The 13,128-nt window shown below is 45.2% G+C and overlaps 1 long non-coding RNA gene across 4 annotated transcripts in view; it reads right to left on the bottom strand.

Annotated features, from left to right (window-relative positions):
• LOC139229168 (uncharacterized) overlaps positions 1-13,128 on the bottom strand; it is a 98,738-nt gene that overhangs the window by 48,581 nt on the left and 37,029 nt on the right. For 2 of the 4 annotated variants that reach the window (XR_011587670.1, XR_011587669.1), the window contains one exon: positions 10,402-10,495. This is a non-coding gene — a long non-coding RNA (uncharacterized lncRNA). Of the gene's footprint in view, positions 1-6,506; positions 6,994-8,227; positions 8,523-10,401; positions 10,496-13,128 lie in introns of those variants that run through there. The other 2 variants (XR_011587672.1, XR_011587671.1) reach the window with 2 other exon arrangements.

The raw sequence follows: 13,128 nt of genomic DNA, 5'->3' as shown, positions 1-13,128 counted from the left end.
TGGCGACGAGAAACGGGAATCAACGACCCACGAGAATGGCCACCGGTAGCACAGAGGAACGGTACTGTGTTGGTGAGGACTGGGACAATTTCATTGAAAGGCTCCAGCAGAGCTTTGTCACGAAAGACTGGCTGGGAGATGCAGTGGCCGACAAGTGAAAGGCTCATCTACTGACCAGCTGTGGATCTAAGACTTACGCGCTCATAAAAGACCTGCTAGCACCCGAGAAGCCGGCAGACAAAACCTTTGAAGAGCTCAGCAAACTAATCGGTGAGCACCTCAAACCGGCGAGCAGCATACACATAGCCCGACACAGATTTTATACCCACCGACGTCGGGAAGGACAGAGCATACCGGACTTCGTTGCGGACCTCCGGCGCTTGGCCAGCCTCTGTTAGTTCACAGACGCCTGCAGGGGGGAGATGCTAAGGGATTTCTTTATTGAGGGCATCGGTCATGCCGGGATTTTCAGAAAGTTAATCGAGACCAAGGACTTGACCTTGGAAGCGACGGTGTTGATGGCTCAGACTTTTATGGCGGGGGAGGAGGAAACTAAGATAATATATGCGCACAACTCTGATTCCAACGATGGCGATGGATCAAGGGGTCAATATCATAAATGCGGCTCAGAGCCCAGCAGGCAGGCAAGGGCAGTTCGACACACCCCAGGCAGCAATAGACCCCAGAACAGGTTTTCAACACAGACAATGGCAAGCTGAACGGACATTTACGCCATCCCAGTGGACAATGCGTTCTGGGATGGGGCCATTGATACTCACTAACAGGGTGCTCAAGAGCAGTCAAAGGGACAATCAGCGAGGAATGCCTGGTAATAGCTCTTTTGTCCACAACAATGGGAATCTCAGTTCATGCTGGAGGTGTGGGGGCAGACATGCTGCTAGGACTTGCAGGTTTCAACAGTTTGTCTGCAGAAATTGTAACCTCACTGGCCATTTAGCCAGAATGTGCAGGAAGTCTGTGACCAGGCTAATTTATGAGGCGGATGGACCAGAAGAGAGGTCTGTGAGGCAGGATGACGCGTAGGGCAAATCAATGGACGCTGAAGTTCAGCGGGTTCATATGGCAAACATTCACAGCTCATATACCAAAATGCCATCTATGATGATGAGGGTCCTATTAAACGGCATCCCGGTACGCATGGAGTGGACACGGGGGCCAGCCAGTCACTCATGAATGTTCAACAATTTGAAAAGCTATGGCCACTCAAAGCCAGCAGACCCAAACTAGAACGCTTTGGGACTCAATTACGGATGTACACCAAAGAAATCATTCCAGTACTAGGCAATGCAATGTTGGCTGTCACACAAAATGGATCAGTGAACCGGCTGCCGCTCTGGATTGTCCTGGGCAATGGTCCCGCACTGTTGGGGAGGAGCTGGCTAGCTGAGATGAACTGGAAATGGGGGGATGTGCATGCAGTGTCATCTGTGGAGCGAAGTTCATGCTCACAGGTCCTACAGCAATTTGAGTCGCTATTCCAACCTGGCGTCGGGACGTTCAAAGGTACCAAAGTAGTGAATTGCATCATCCCGGACGCCAGACCAGTGCACCACAAAGCCAGAGCGGTGCCGTATGTGATGTGGGAGAAAATTGAAAGCGAATTGGACTGTTTGCTGAGAGAGGGCATCATCTCGCCTGTTGAATTCAGTGACTGGGCGAGCCCCATTGTTCCTGTCCTAAAAGCGGATGGCTCGATCAGGATCTGTGGTGACTACAAGGCCATTATCAACCGAGTGTCACTACAAGACCAATACCCGCTTCCGAGAGCGGAGGATCCTTTTGCCACGCTGGCAGGCGGCAAGCTGTTCACCAAGTTGGATCTCACTTCAGCCTACATGAGCCAAGAACTGGCCAACGAATCCAAACTACAGACCACAATCAGCACGCAGAAGAGACTGTTCGTTTACAACAGGTGCCCGTTTGGCATTCGATCAGCGGCCGCGATCTTTCAAAGAAACATGGAAAGCTTGCTCAAATCCATTCCTGGAAAGATTGTATTCCAGGACAACATCCTCATCACGGGTCGGGACACCGAGGAACACCTCCACAACCTGGAAGAGGTGCTACGCCGGCGGGACCGGGTAGGCCTGCGACTCAAGAAGCCTAAGTGTGTGTTTTTGGCTCCCGAAGTTGATTTTCTGGGCAGGAGGGTTGCTGCAGACGGGATTCGGCCTACTGAATCCAAAACAGAGGCAATTCGACGAGCGCCCAGGCCCGGCAACACATCGGAGTTGCGTTCATTTCTGGAACTCTTGAATTATTTCGGGAACTTTCTGCCAAACTTAAGCACATTGTTGGAGCCGCTACACGTGCTCCTGCGTAAGGGTTGCGATTGGTTTTGGGAGGACTGTCAAGAATGGGCTTTCAATCGGGCGCGTAACCTACTCTGTTCAAATAAGTTGTTGACCCTGTACGACCCCTGTAAGAAATTGGTTCTGACATGTGATGCATCATCCTATGGGGTTGGTGCGTGTTGCAGCAGGGCAATGCTGAGGGGCAACTCCAACCTATTGCTTATGCCTCCAAGTCGCTCTCTCAAGCAGAACATGGATATGGGATGGTTGAGAAGGAAGCACTCGCATGTGTCTATGGGGTGAAAAAGATGCACCAGTACCTTTTTGGCAGGAGGTTCGAATTAGAAACGGATCACAAGCCGTTAATATCCCTGTTGTCAGACAGCAAGGCTGTCAATGCCAATGCGTCAGCTCGCAAACAGCAATGGGCTCTCACGCTGGCTGCCTATGACTACTCCATCCGGCACCGGCCCGGCACTGAAAATTGCGCTGACGCGCTCAGCAGGCTTTCACTGGCCACCACTGAGGGGGCAGTGGAGCAAAGCGCTGAGATGGTCATGGCCGTTGATGCCTTTGACAGCGCAAGCTCCCCCATCACAGCCCGCCAGTTCAAAATCTGGGCCAATAGAGATCCCCTCCTATCTTTGATTAAGAAATGTGTCCTGACTGGGGATTGGGCGCCCGCACACGGAGCATGCCCTGAGGAGGTCAGACCGTTTCACAGGCGAATGGATGAGCTCTCCATCCAAGCTGACTGCCTACTATGGGGCAGCCGGGCAGTCATGCCCCAGAGGGGCAGGGAAGCTTTCATCAGGGAACTCCACAGCAAGCACCCAGGCATCGTGCTGGTGAACGCCATTGTCCGGTCAAATGTTTGGTGGCTGGGAATTGATTCAGACCTGGAACACTGTGTTTGTTTGCAGGTGTACTGGGAAATGCACCCAGGGAGGCCCCGCTCAGCCCATGGCCCTGACCCACCATGGTCACGCATTCACGTAGACTACGCGGGCCCGTTCATGGGGAAAATGTTTCTCATTGTAGTTGATGCGTACGACATCCACCACTGTGGAGAATCTACGTGCAGTCTTTGCGACCCACGGTTTGCCGGACATCCTTGTTAGCTATAATGGCCCATGTTTCACTAGCTATGAATTCCGGGAGTTCATGTCGGGTAATGGCATCAACCATGTCAGGACAGCACCGTTCAAGCCGGCCTCCAATGGCCAGGCGGAACGTGCGGTCCAAATCATAAAACAAGGCATGCTCAGGATTCACGGTCCCTCCCTTCAATGCCGCCTATCACGCCTCCTGCTGACCTATAGGTCCCGACTGCACTCGCTCACGGGGGTCCTACCAGCGGAGCTCCTTATGAAACGTACACTTAAAACTCGGCTGTCCCTCATTCATCCTGTCTTGTCCGACATTGTTGAAGGCAAACGCCAGTCCCAAAATGAGTACCATGACCATAATTCAAGAGGGGGGATGTATAGAAATTGGTGACCCCGTATTTGTTCTCAATCACGCTTTGGGGCCCAAATGGCTTGAAGGTACTGTAATAGACAAAGAGGGGAATAGGGCCATCGTGGTTAAACTTAACAATGGGCATATATGCCGCAAGCATCTGGACCAAGTAAAAAAAAGGTTCAGCATGGACTCTGAAGAACCTGAGGAAGATCATGAGATGGTATTCACACCACCGCCAGTGAACGAGCAACAAGAACAATCAGCAGCATGCACAGTCCCTGCGGTCAGCCCGGACAGGCCAGAATCACCACAGGGGACAGACATGCAGGCCAAGACTCAACAGCCAGAGCACCAACTGCGGCGCTCCACGAGGGAGCACAGAACACCCCAATAAGACCTTGGTGGCGGCGGGGGCGGGGGGGGGAAGGTGATGTCATGTATGTAACCTTCATGTAACAACACTGCAATACTGTATATACTTGAGAAATGCACACCTTGACCACAGGGGGTGAACTTGTGGGAGACACTCCTCACCTGGTCATCCAGGTATATAAAGGGAGGTCCCACGCAGGGTCATCACTTCTTGGTCCTGTGAATAAAGGTGCTGGTCACAGAGTGACCTTGTCCATAGAATATGCCTCGTGTGGATTTGTGGTATTGTGTAAGGACTTTACAGGAAGTAGCCCTAGAAATAGTGGATGCATTGGTGATCATTTTCCAACAGTCTATCGACTTTGGATCGGTTCCTATGGAGTGGAGGATAACTAATGTAACACTACTCTCTCCCTCCTTTCTTAAAAAGAAGTTAGGGAATTATAGACCGGTTAGTCTGACATCAGTAGTGGGGAAAATGTTGGAATCAATTATTAAAGATGAAATAGCAGAACATTTGGAAAGCAGTGATGGGATCGGTCCAAGTCAGCATGGATTTATGAAAGGGAAATCTTGCTTGACAAATCTTCTAGAATTTTTTGAGGATGTAACTGGTAGAATGGACAAGGGAGAACCGGTGGATGTGGTGTATTTGGACTTTCAAAAGGCTTTTGACAAGGTCCCACACAAGAGATTGGTGTGCAAAATTAAAGCGCATGGTATTGGGGGTAATGTACTGATGTGGATAGAGAATTGGTTGGCAGACAGGAAGCAGAGAGTCAGGATAAATGGGCCTTTTCGGAATTGCAGGCAGTGACTAGTGGGGTACCGCAGGGCTCAGTGCTGGGACCCCAGCTATTTACAATACACATTAATGATTTGGATGAGGGAATTGAGTGTAATATCTCCAAGTTTGCAGATGACACTAAACTGGCTGGCAGTGTGAGCTGTGAGGAGGATGCTAAAAGGCTGCAGGGTGACTTGGACAGATTAGGTGAGTGGGCAAACGAGTGGCAGATGCAGTATAATGTGGATAAATGTAAGGTTATCCACTTTGGTGGCAAAAACACGAAGGCAGAATATTATCTGAATGGCGGCAGATTAGGAAAAGGGGAGGTGCAACGAGACCTGGGTGTCATGGTACATCAGTCATTGAAAGTTGGCATGCAGGTACAGCAGGCGGTGAAGAAGGCAAATGGTATGTTGGTCTTCATAGCTAGAGGATTTGAGTATAGGAGCAGGGAGGTCTTACCGTAGTTGTACAGGGCCTTGGTGAGGCCTTACCTGGAATATTGTGTTCAGTTTTGGTTTCCTAATCTGAGGAAGGACGTTCTTGCTATTGAGGGAGTGCAGCGAAGGTTCACCAGACTGATTCCCGGGATGGCAGGACTGACATATGAGGAGCGATTGGATCGACTGGGCCTGTATTCACTGGAGTTTAGAAGGATGAGAGGGGATCTCATAGAAACATAAAATTCTGATGGGACTGGACAGGTTACATGCAGGAAGAATGTTCCCGATGTTGGGGAAGTCCAGAACTAGGGGACATAGTCTAAGGATAAGGGGTAAGCCATTTAGGACTGTGATGAGGAGAAACTTTTTCACTCAGAGAGCTGTTAACCTGTGGAATTCCCTACCGCATTGTTGATGCCAGTTCATTTGATATATTCAAGAGGGAGTTAGATATGGCCCTTACGGCTAAAGGGATCAAGGGGAATGGAGAGAAAACAGGAAAGGGGTGCTGAAGGACTGATCAGCCATGATCTTATTGAATGGTGGTGCAGGCTCGAAGGGCTGAATGGCCTACTCCTGCACCTATTTTCTATGTTTCTTGTAATACATGGGCCTCTGCGCTGGGCTGCGAATGGAGGCCTTGGTGCGCAAGTGTTTGTTCCTCCGGGACCACCAGGCACATTGGTAAATGGTTTTGTGGTTGGAGACCTCCGCCCGCGGGAAGCCTCCGACTGCAATTTCAGGGCCAATGTTTATCAGATGGATATTTAAATGTCCAAAGAGAGAGCGAGTATAATGCATCACCAGGGTTATTGTGCAACTTTATCCTAGTCTTACAGCAATTCTGCAAGCACAGGTCCTGTCACCAAACCATTGGCATTTGCTGGATAGTCAACAATTAAGCAAGTGTTGCATCCCTTGAAACAAAATTACCTTAGACTAGCTGACTATAAATGGTCTCAGCTTTTCGGTGCCTGTCCTATTATACACACAGATCAGAGTCACGTTGTCTTTGGTCTTTTTTATTCCAGAGATATGATCACTATACAGAAGAAAAATTCCGTGATAGAACTGCCCCATTTTGTCACCACTTGAAACATCCTCTGGCACACAGTCCTTCAGTACAGTTGGTAGGATAATGTTATCTGGGAAGAACGTGTTTTTTCCCCTCAGTTTTCCCTTTTGTTGTTGAACTCCTTCCAGTTGGAAGCCAACCAATTGTTGAGTTAAAATTGGGTTGTCAATTTGTTTGCCTTATGTATCAATATGGGACAGAAAGAGCATCTGTTTCTGTAGTATTTTTAAAACAAAATAGTAGCATTTCCTGAATGGCAGTACCTTTACTAGCCTGCTTTCTTCTCTGATCTGGGTTCAGATTTCTATCTCATATTTTTACGATGTTGTTATGGTTTTTCATCATCTTGCGGTTCGAAGATTGCGCCACACATAAAAACAGAAGCTGATGCCCTTTGTCTATGCTTAATCAGGTTCATATTTTCTATTTCATTGAGTATCTTCATTGTCTTGGAATGCAAAAGCAGAATTTTCTTAGAAGTCGCAGCAGTTATCTCTTGCGGTCACTTGGTGTGGTGTTTGTGGCTGGAAACACCTATTCATTGGGTACAGTGGATCAATATCTATTATGTGTTTACTTGTTTCAAAACTTGTGAGCTTTACAAAACATCAACATGTCTGGGGGTGGTGGACCATTTGAAGTTGTCTACCCATGTGTTAAGTGACGGCATTTTTAGTTAGTGACCTATTAGATGCTCCTTTTGATCTGAGCTACAGTACTGCAAGCTATGCACGCAAAAGCATCTTGGGGCAGCAATTAGCGTTTATTTATAGTATGATTGATTCACTTAAACAGACCCTTGTGATTTTCCAACATTAGAACAATAATATTACAGTCTACTAGGAGAGATTCCATTTTAATTCAGAGAGCTACAAAATTCCTTAGCCACTTAAACATACTTCACTGTACCCTACTTTACAGCCTAACTAATACCTTGATATTTCTTTATCTAAAAATGGACTAATAACTTGACATCTAATAGACAGTCCCTTTCACTTCTAGCCTGCAATGTCTCTCTATTCTACCAATGCTACTATTGTCAAAGCTGATCATAATTTCTTCTCTTGTCCCTTCTTAAGCTCCAAACAGCTACACAGTTGAAATGAAGATTCACTGTAGTGTCTCCTCCTCCAAATACATCTTTTCCAGTACTTCAGAACTATTAATCTCCTTCAGTCTTTCATTTTTCCTACAATCTTTAGGGTTTTAAAACCCCGGCTTGGCATCACCTGATCACTGCTTCCTTTTGCCATTTTCAACCTCGATGATGTCCTGTGGTCTTTCAGCTTGTTTTCTCAAAAACATTACCTTTTCTACAGTGTAAGCATGAAATACTTAACCATATTAAAAAGAAAATCATTCACCAAATTTTTAAATGTAACATTTTTATCTTCAAAACAACAATTTTTATGAGGTTAATTTCAGTTCAGCTTCAGGAAACACAGTTATCCATTTATGCAAAATAGTCAGTTACAAGTCAGGCTCAAAACCCGAGGGAAAAGATAACGAATCAGTATTGCAAATACCATAACTTCACGTTGAGCTGACTATTGGGTTCAAACTGAACGTTTCTTCTTTTTCTAGTTCAAACTGTTGGTCATAAATGTTCAGTGAGCCAGCTCCTGATATATGTGTCAAAAGTGGTTACAAGTAAAATTAATGAGTACCAATTTGAATTAGCTGTACTCATCGTCAAGCTATTTACATTTTCGAGACCAAGATATACTGGAGCCCCCCCCCCTCCCCCCACCACAATGTCTTCCATTTCTCTTGCATTCCTCCATAATTTATTTTTCTGGCAGCCATTTTGCACTTTTTGATCGCAGTGTTTGCTGAAGATTAATTTGGGTTTGTTGGCATGGTGGTGGACATGCTTGAAGCAATGCTAGCTTCAGGGTTGAAGTAGTTTATTTAGTCCTGAAACCTAGTGTTTGCTTCGGCTAAAAGGGTAGCTCTAGAGTTACTTTTTACATAAGCCACTGGCTGGAATTACTGTGCTTGCCTGGCACCAGGGATGGAAGTGCTGTTGGCTTATTTCTTCTCTTGTGTTGTTCTGCCTTTACCTGTTCAGCAGAAAGGGCTTGTATTGAGTAAATCTTCAAGATGAGCTGCTATGTCTCCAGTTCCAAATAAAAGCCCAACATCAATTGTTCTGATTGAGATATGTCCCATAGATGTTCTAGCAACATACTGGCACTCTGCCACAGTGGTGGCAGGAGGAGGGTTTCTCATCTTGCAGCTGGCAGTGAGAATTGTGCTCGCATGTATGCCAGGAACTTGAGTGGGGGCTCCCTAGGCATGGTAGGCATGTGTTGCCAGTTGTGATCTTTGTGGCCTCCTGGATCGCTCTCCAGGCAGGATGAATGCATTGGGGGCTTGACCACAACATGAATAGAAGATTGTCGTTTTTTCTACAGCCCATCCAGTTGGGGGAGGTGCAATTTGCACAGCTTGTGTGGGGTGCAGTAAATATTACATTTTTCTGAGCTGTTACTCGTAGATAATCAAGTACTCTGTGGAACACTATAGTTCCAGAACTGCTGGAACTATGGGAATGTTATCTATGGAATGCAACTGTTCAGAGTTGCATAATGTAGATTGTAAATGTAGATTCACATCCTGGAATTTTCACGATTACCTTCAGGGCCAGGGAGAAATTTCACAGCTTTTTCTCCTTGAAACTTTGAACTAATTATACTCCTTCCGCGAGAAAGAGAGAGAGAGAGAGAGTAACAAAACAAAATGCAAACTACAAGTAGCTCTGGAATAAGCAGAGCTTATTGTCCTTTACACGTTTCCCCTACCTTCTTAATCGGAACAGGGGAGAAAATATAACATTTAGTTATTCCGTAAATCTTCATTAAAAGCTCCTCACAGAGCCTGATAAGTGGGGATATTATATAAGTAAGAATTTGTCTGTTTAGTGAAGATAGGGAAAAACAAACCTTTAAAAGGGACTTTGCCAAAAAAGGTATATAATTATGCATAACAAATGTGTAGATAGCGAAATGTATTTTACTGAACTGTAACATAATCCTAAATGTTATAAAGGAAAGTATTTTATCATGGTTCTTTACTGAACTCATTCTACAAAACTGATGTTATTAGGCTGCCTCTAATTAATAATGTTAAAGCATAACATGCAGAAACAAGTTGCTGATACACATCTGCAGGGTTCGTAACATTTAGAAATATGCAGATTCATGGCATGGTGTTGCTGGGATCGGCAGAGTCGCACAGTCTGTGGAATGGCGGGATGCACTTGGCTTAGATTCTGATCTAACCAGCACCAAATGGAAGGGATGGAGACTTGGACAAGATAATCCCACCTGCATAGCAATGCACTTTGTAGCAGCTGGGTAATGGAATCATTGCTTGAGGTCGGACAACACAGTCTCTCTGTCCTCTGGTTCGGCAGGAGTGGCATGAGTTCAGGGAACTGAAAAAAATTCACTGGAAAGAATTTCAATCAAAAGATGTGTTTTGGGTCCAAAATATGACAACTCAATGCAATATCCTTAATATTTCTACAAATGTTCATCATTTTTATTGTACTCCTCTCCGATATATCTAACAAAATGTACATGGAGAACATCTGATTCTGAATAAGAAGGACTCTCTCCATTATGTTATCTTGCAGAGTTCCAGCAGTTAGATTAATTGGATTGTCAGGGGAAATGCATGGAGTAGTTGTAATGTATTTGCTTCATGGGTTTTTTGCTTAAGAATTCAAAGCAACATATTGCTATTAAGAACTGGTTGGTTTATTAATAAAGGTTTAACAATCACGCTACACGTTACCAGTTCATCAAAAGCTCACAACTGCATATCTAAGATAACCTAGATTCAACTGACTGGGGTTTTATTGAGCCTTATGAACATCACATGACTGGCTAAGCCACTCACAATGCAACAGCTCGGCAAACCTGTAAGAATACTCACAAGTGCATATATTACAGTAGTTTGTCCCACTCTTCACATCCAGCTCAGAGGTCTTGAAGCATGTCACCTGCCCCATCTTCCCGGCCTGGGAATGCTGCATGGTAAGTAGTGGGGAGGAGGGCGGGGAAGAAAGGTAGACAACGAGACATGGACTAAATATATAAAAATGGGACAGAAAATAGTATGTTGCACATTAAAGTTATATTAACAAAAATTACAGCTTACTTCCAGACATACCCTCTAACCACACTTTTTGTCAAATGGTTTTGAAATAAATAGCAGTCATAAAAACTTCAAACGGATGAAGTGAGTCACTTGGTACCCAATGTCTACAATCATTTGTAACAATGAGTCACACTTCTGTAACATACAATTTAAATAGTTGTCTACTGACACATTTGTATAAGATTGTCTAAATACAGCAGATTTAAACACAGGTTTTGTGTGGCAAGAAGAATACATTACTGTTCTAGAACAAACCTACAATTTGTTTGTCAGCAACGGTATTTATAGGACGTTGACTGGAATCTAGTAGAGGAAGCCATGTTCTCTGGTAATCAGGGAATTTCTTCCTTTAATAAAACTATCGCAGTATCCGAGTAAATTTGAATCCCTTAATTTTTTTTTAACTAAATCAAATAACCCAAAATAATATTTTAAAGAATTTATTTCAACTTAATGTTTCTCAAACATTTTATGCAGCTGAGGAAACTGGAGTGATATTAATCAAAAGATACATCTCAGAATATTAAAATTTGCTTAGGAAAACAATTACTTCGTACAAGTTATTACATGGTAGAGTTTGCCTGAGGTGAATATTTTAGTCATCTGTCATAGAAGTGTTCAGACTTCCTAAAATTGCCCAACGTGAGGATTTATAGGAGGAATTAATTTTGCAGTACGCTCTGGCCTAGAAATTCGGTTGAGCCTGAATCCGGGTGCACTCCGGGTGCAGCGCACATTGCACGTGCCTAAAGCTGGATGATGCCTGGACAGGATGTGGGCATCGTTGGCAAAACCAGCATTTATTGCCCATCCCAAATTGCCCTTGTTCGGCCATTTCAGATGATAGTTAAGAATCAACCACATTGCTGTGGGTTTAAAACAACCATGCAACATATCCTCTCTATTATATTCTACTTGCTATGTAATATTTTTTCTATCACTCTCAAAGACCTATTATAATAATAATAACTTTTATTTATATAGCGCCTTTAATGTAGTAAAACGTCCCGAGGCGCTATATAAATTATAGGCAGATAGGGTGAGATCGGGCCTGGTTGCATCCATTTCCAGTACAAAGTGGTCCAATTTAGGGTTGGATGGGTAAGATCAGCAAGTTTCCTTCCCTAAAGGACATCAGTGAATCAGATATTTTTTTTTATAACAATCTGGTAGTTTTATGGTCACCATTACTGGTCCAGATTAAAAATAAATAATTTAATTTAAATCCCCCAGCTGCCATGGTGGGATTTTAACCCACGTCTCTTGGATTATTACTGATTACCAGTTCAGTAACTTTGGGCCCAAGTTTCCCCAGGAGTTGCTCCTTTTTTTTTGGAGCAACTTGATTTTTCTGGACTATCTTTTTAGTTGCAATTCTGGCCATTTAATTTGCGCCAGTGTAAGTGAGTTAATTAGGTTTTTTGTTAGTTCAGTTTGTTTTTCAAAAGGGGGCATTACCAGCCACTTACCCCTATGTTAAGTGTTTGGCCGGCAAATAGTTGCTCCAAACTAACTTAGGCTATCACATGTTGCCACTTCTGTCCGCACAGAAAAACCTTACCTAGAGTTAAGGAATTGGCACATTTAAAGTAACTACATTTAAAGCACCACTAAGCACCAAACAAAGCACAAAAAGTAATAAGCAATTAATTAACAAATAAAATAAAAGGAACCCTGCACCTAAAGCACCAAAATCAATCAGTAAATAACAAATTTTTTAAAAGTCCTACCTTAGGGAACGCAGTGGGCCGCCGATGAGGGAGCCCATTCGGCCTGGGCTAGGGACGGCGTGCTTCAGCCCCTCCCACACAGCTTGCAGCATGCGTTTGCAGAAACGGCCTGCCAAGAGCTATTGCACATGCGCGCAAACTCTAGCGCGCATGTGCAGAGGTCCCAGCACGGTTTTCAGTGCCGGGACCTGGCTCCACCCTCAATCCATTGGGCCATGCTGCGCTAACACCAAGGAGAAGCTGGGGAGCGGCCAGAATACTGATGTCTTTTTTTGGCGCGTTTGGAGGCGGACAAAAACGTCGCACTTCAGGTGAGGGTGCCAGAAAAATCAGGTTAGGGAAACTCTAGCCCATAACCACTATGCGACCGTACACTCAGATTGGTCCGCTTGCCTCGCTAGTACAGTGCTGGTGAGGCGCAGGCACCAGTCTTGGCCCCAGAGGCAGCTGGCCGGTTGCCGAGGGCTGGGACAGTGGCTAAGAGCCTCAGCTGAGTCCAGCAGGGGGACACGCTTGCTCGTCCCGGCTCCACATTAAGGCAAGCATTTAAAAAAGAACATAGCATTTTGGCGGTGGCCTCCAGCGGTCTGTTTAAGGACCACTGGTTAGGCCGCGTGCAGACCAGGTAATCCTGAACACAGGTGGCCTGATGCCCGCTGTGTTCACGGCAAACCTATTTCAAGAATGGGTCCTAAAACAGGCGCTTGGCCACTTCCAACACCTGAACCAATATGGCATCGGACGTGATTCCGGGCGCAAGAGTTTGACCCCC

The sequence above is a fragment of the Pristiophorus japonicus genome, chromosome 18, assembly GCF_044704955.1.
Source record: "Pristiophorus japonicus isolate sPriJap1 chromosome 18, sPriJap1.hap1, whole genome shotgun sequence".
NCBI lineage: Eukaryota > Metazoa > Chordata > Chondrichthyes > Pristiophoridae > Pristiophorus > Pristiophorus japonicus.
This window is presented reverse-complemented; position numbering and strand designations above follow the sequence as displayed.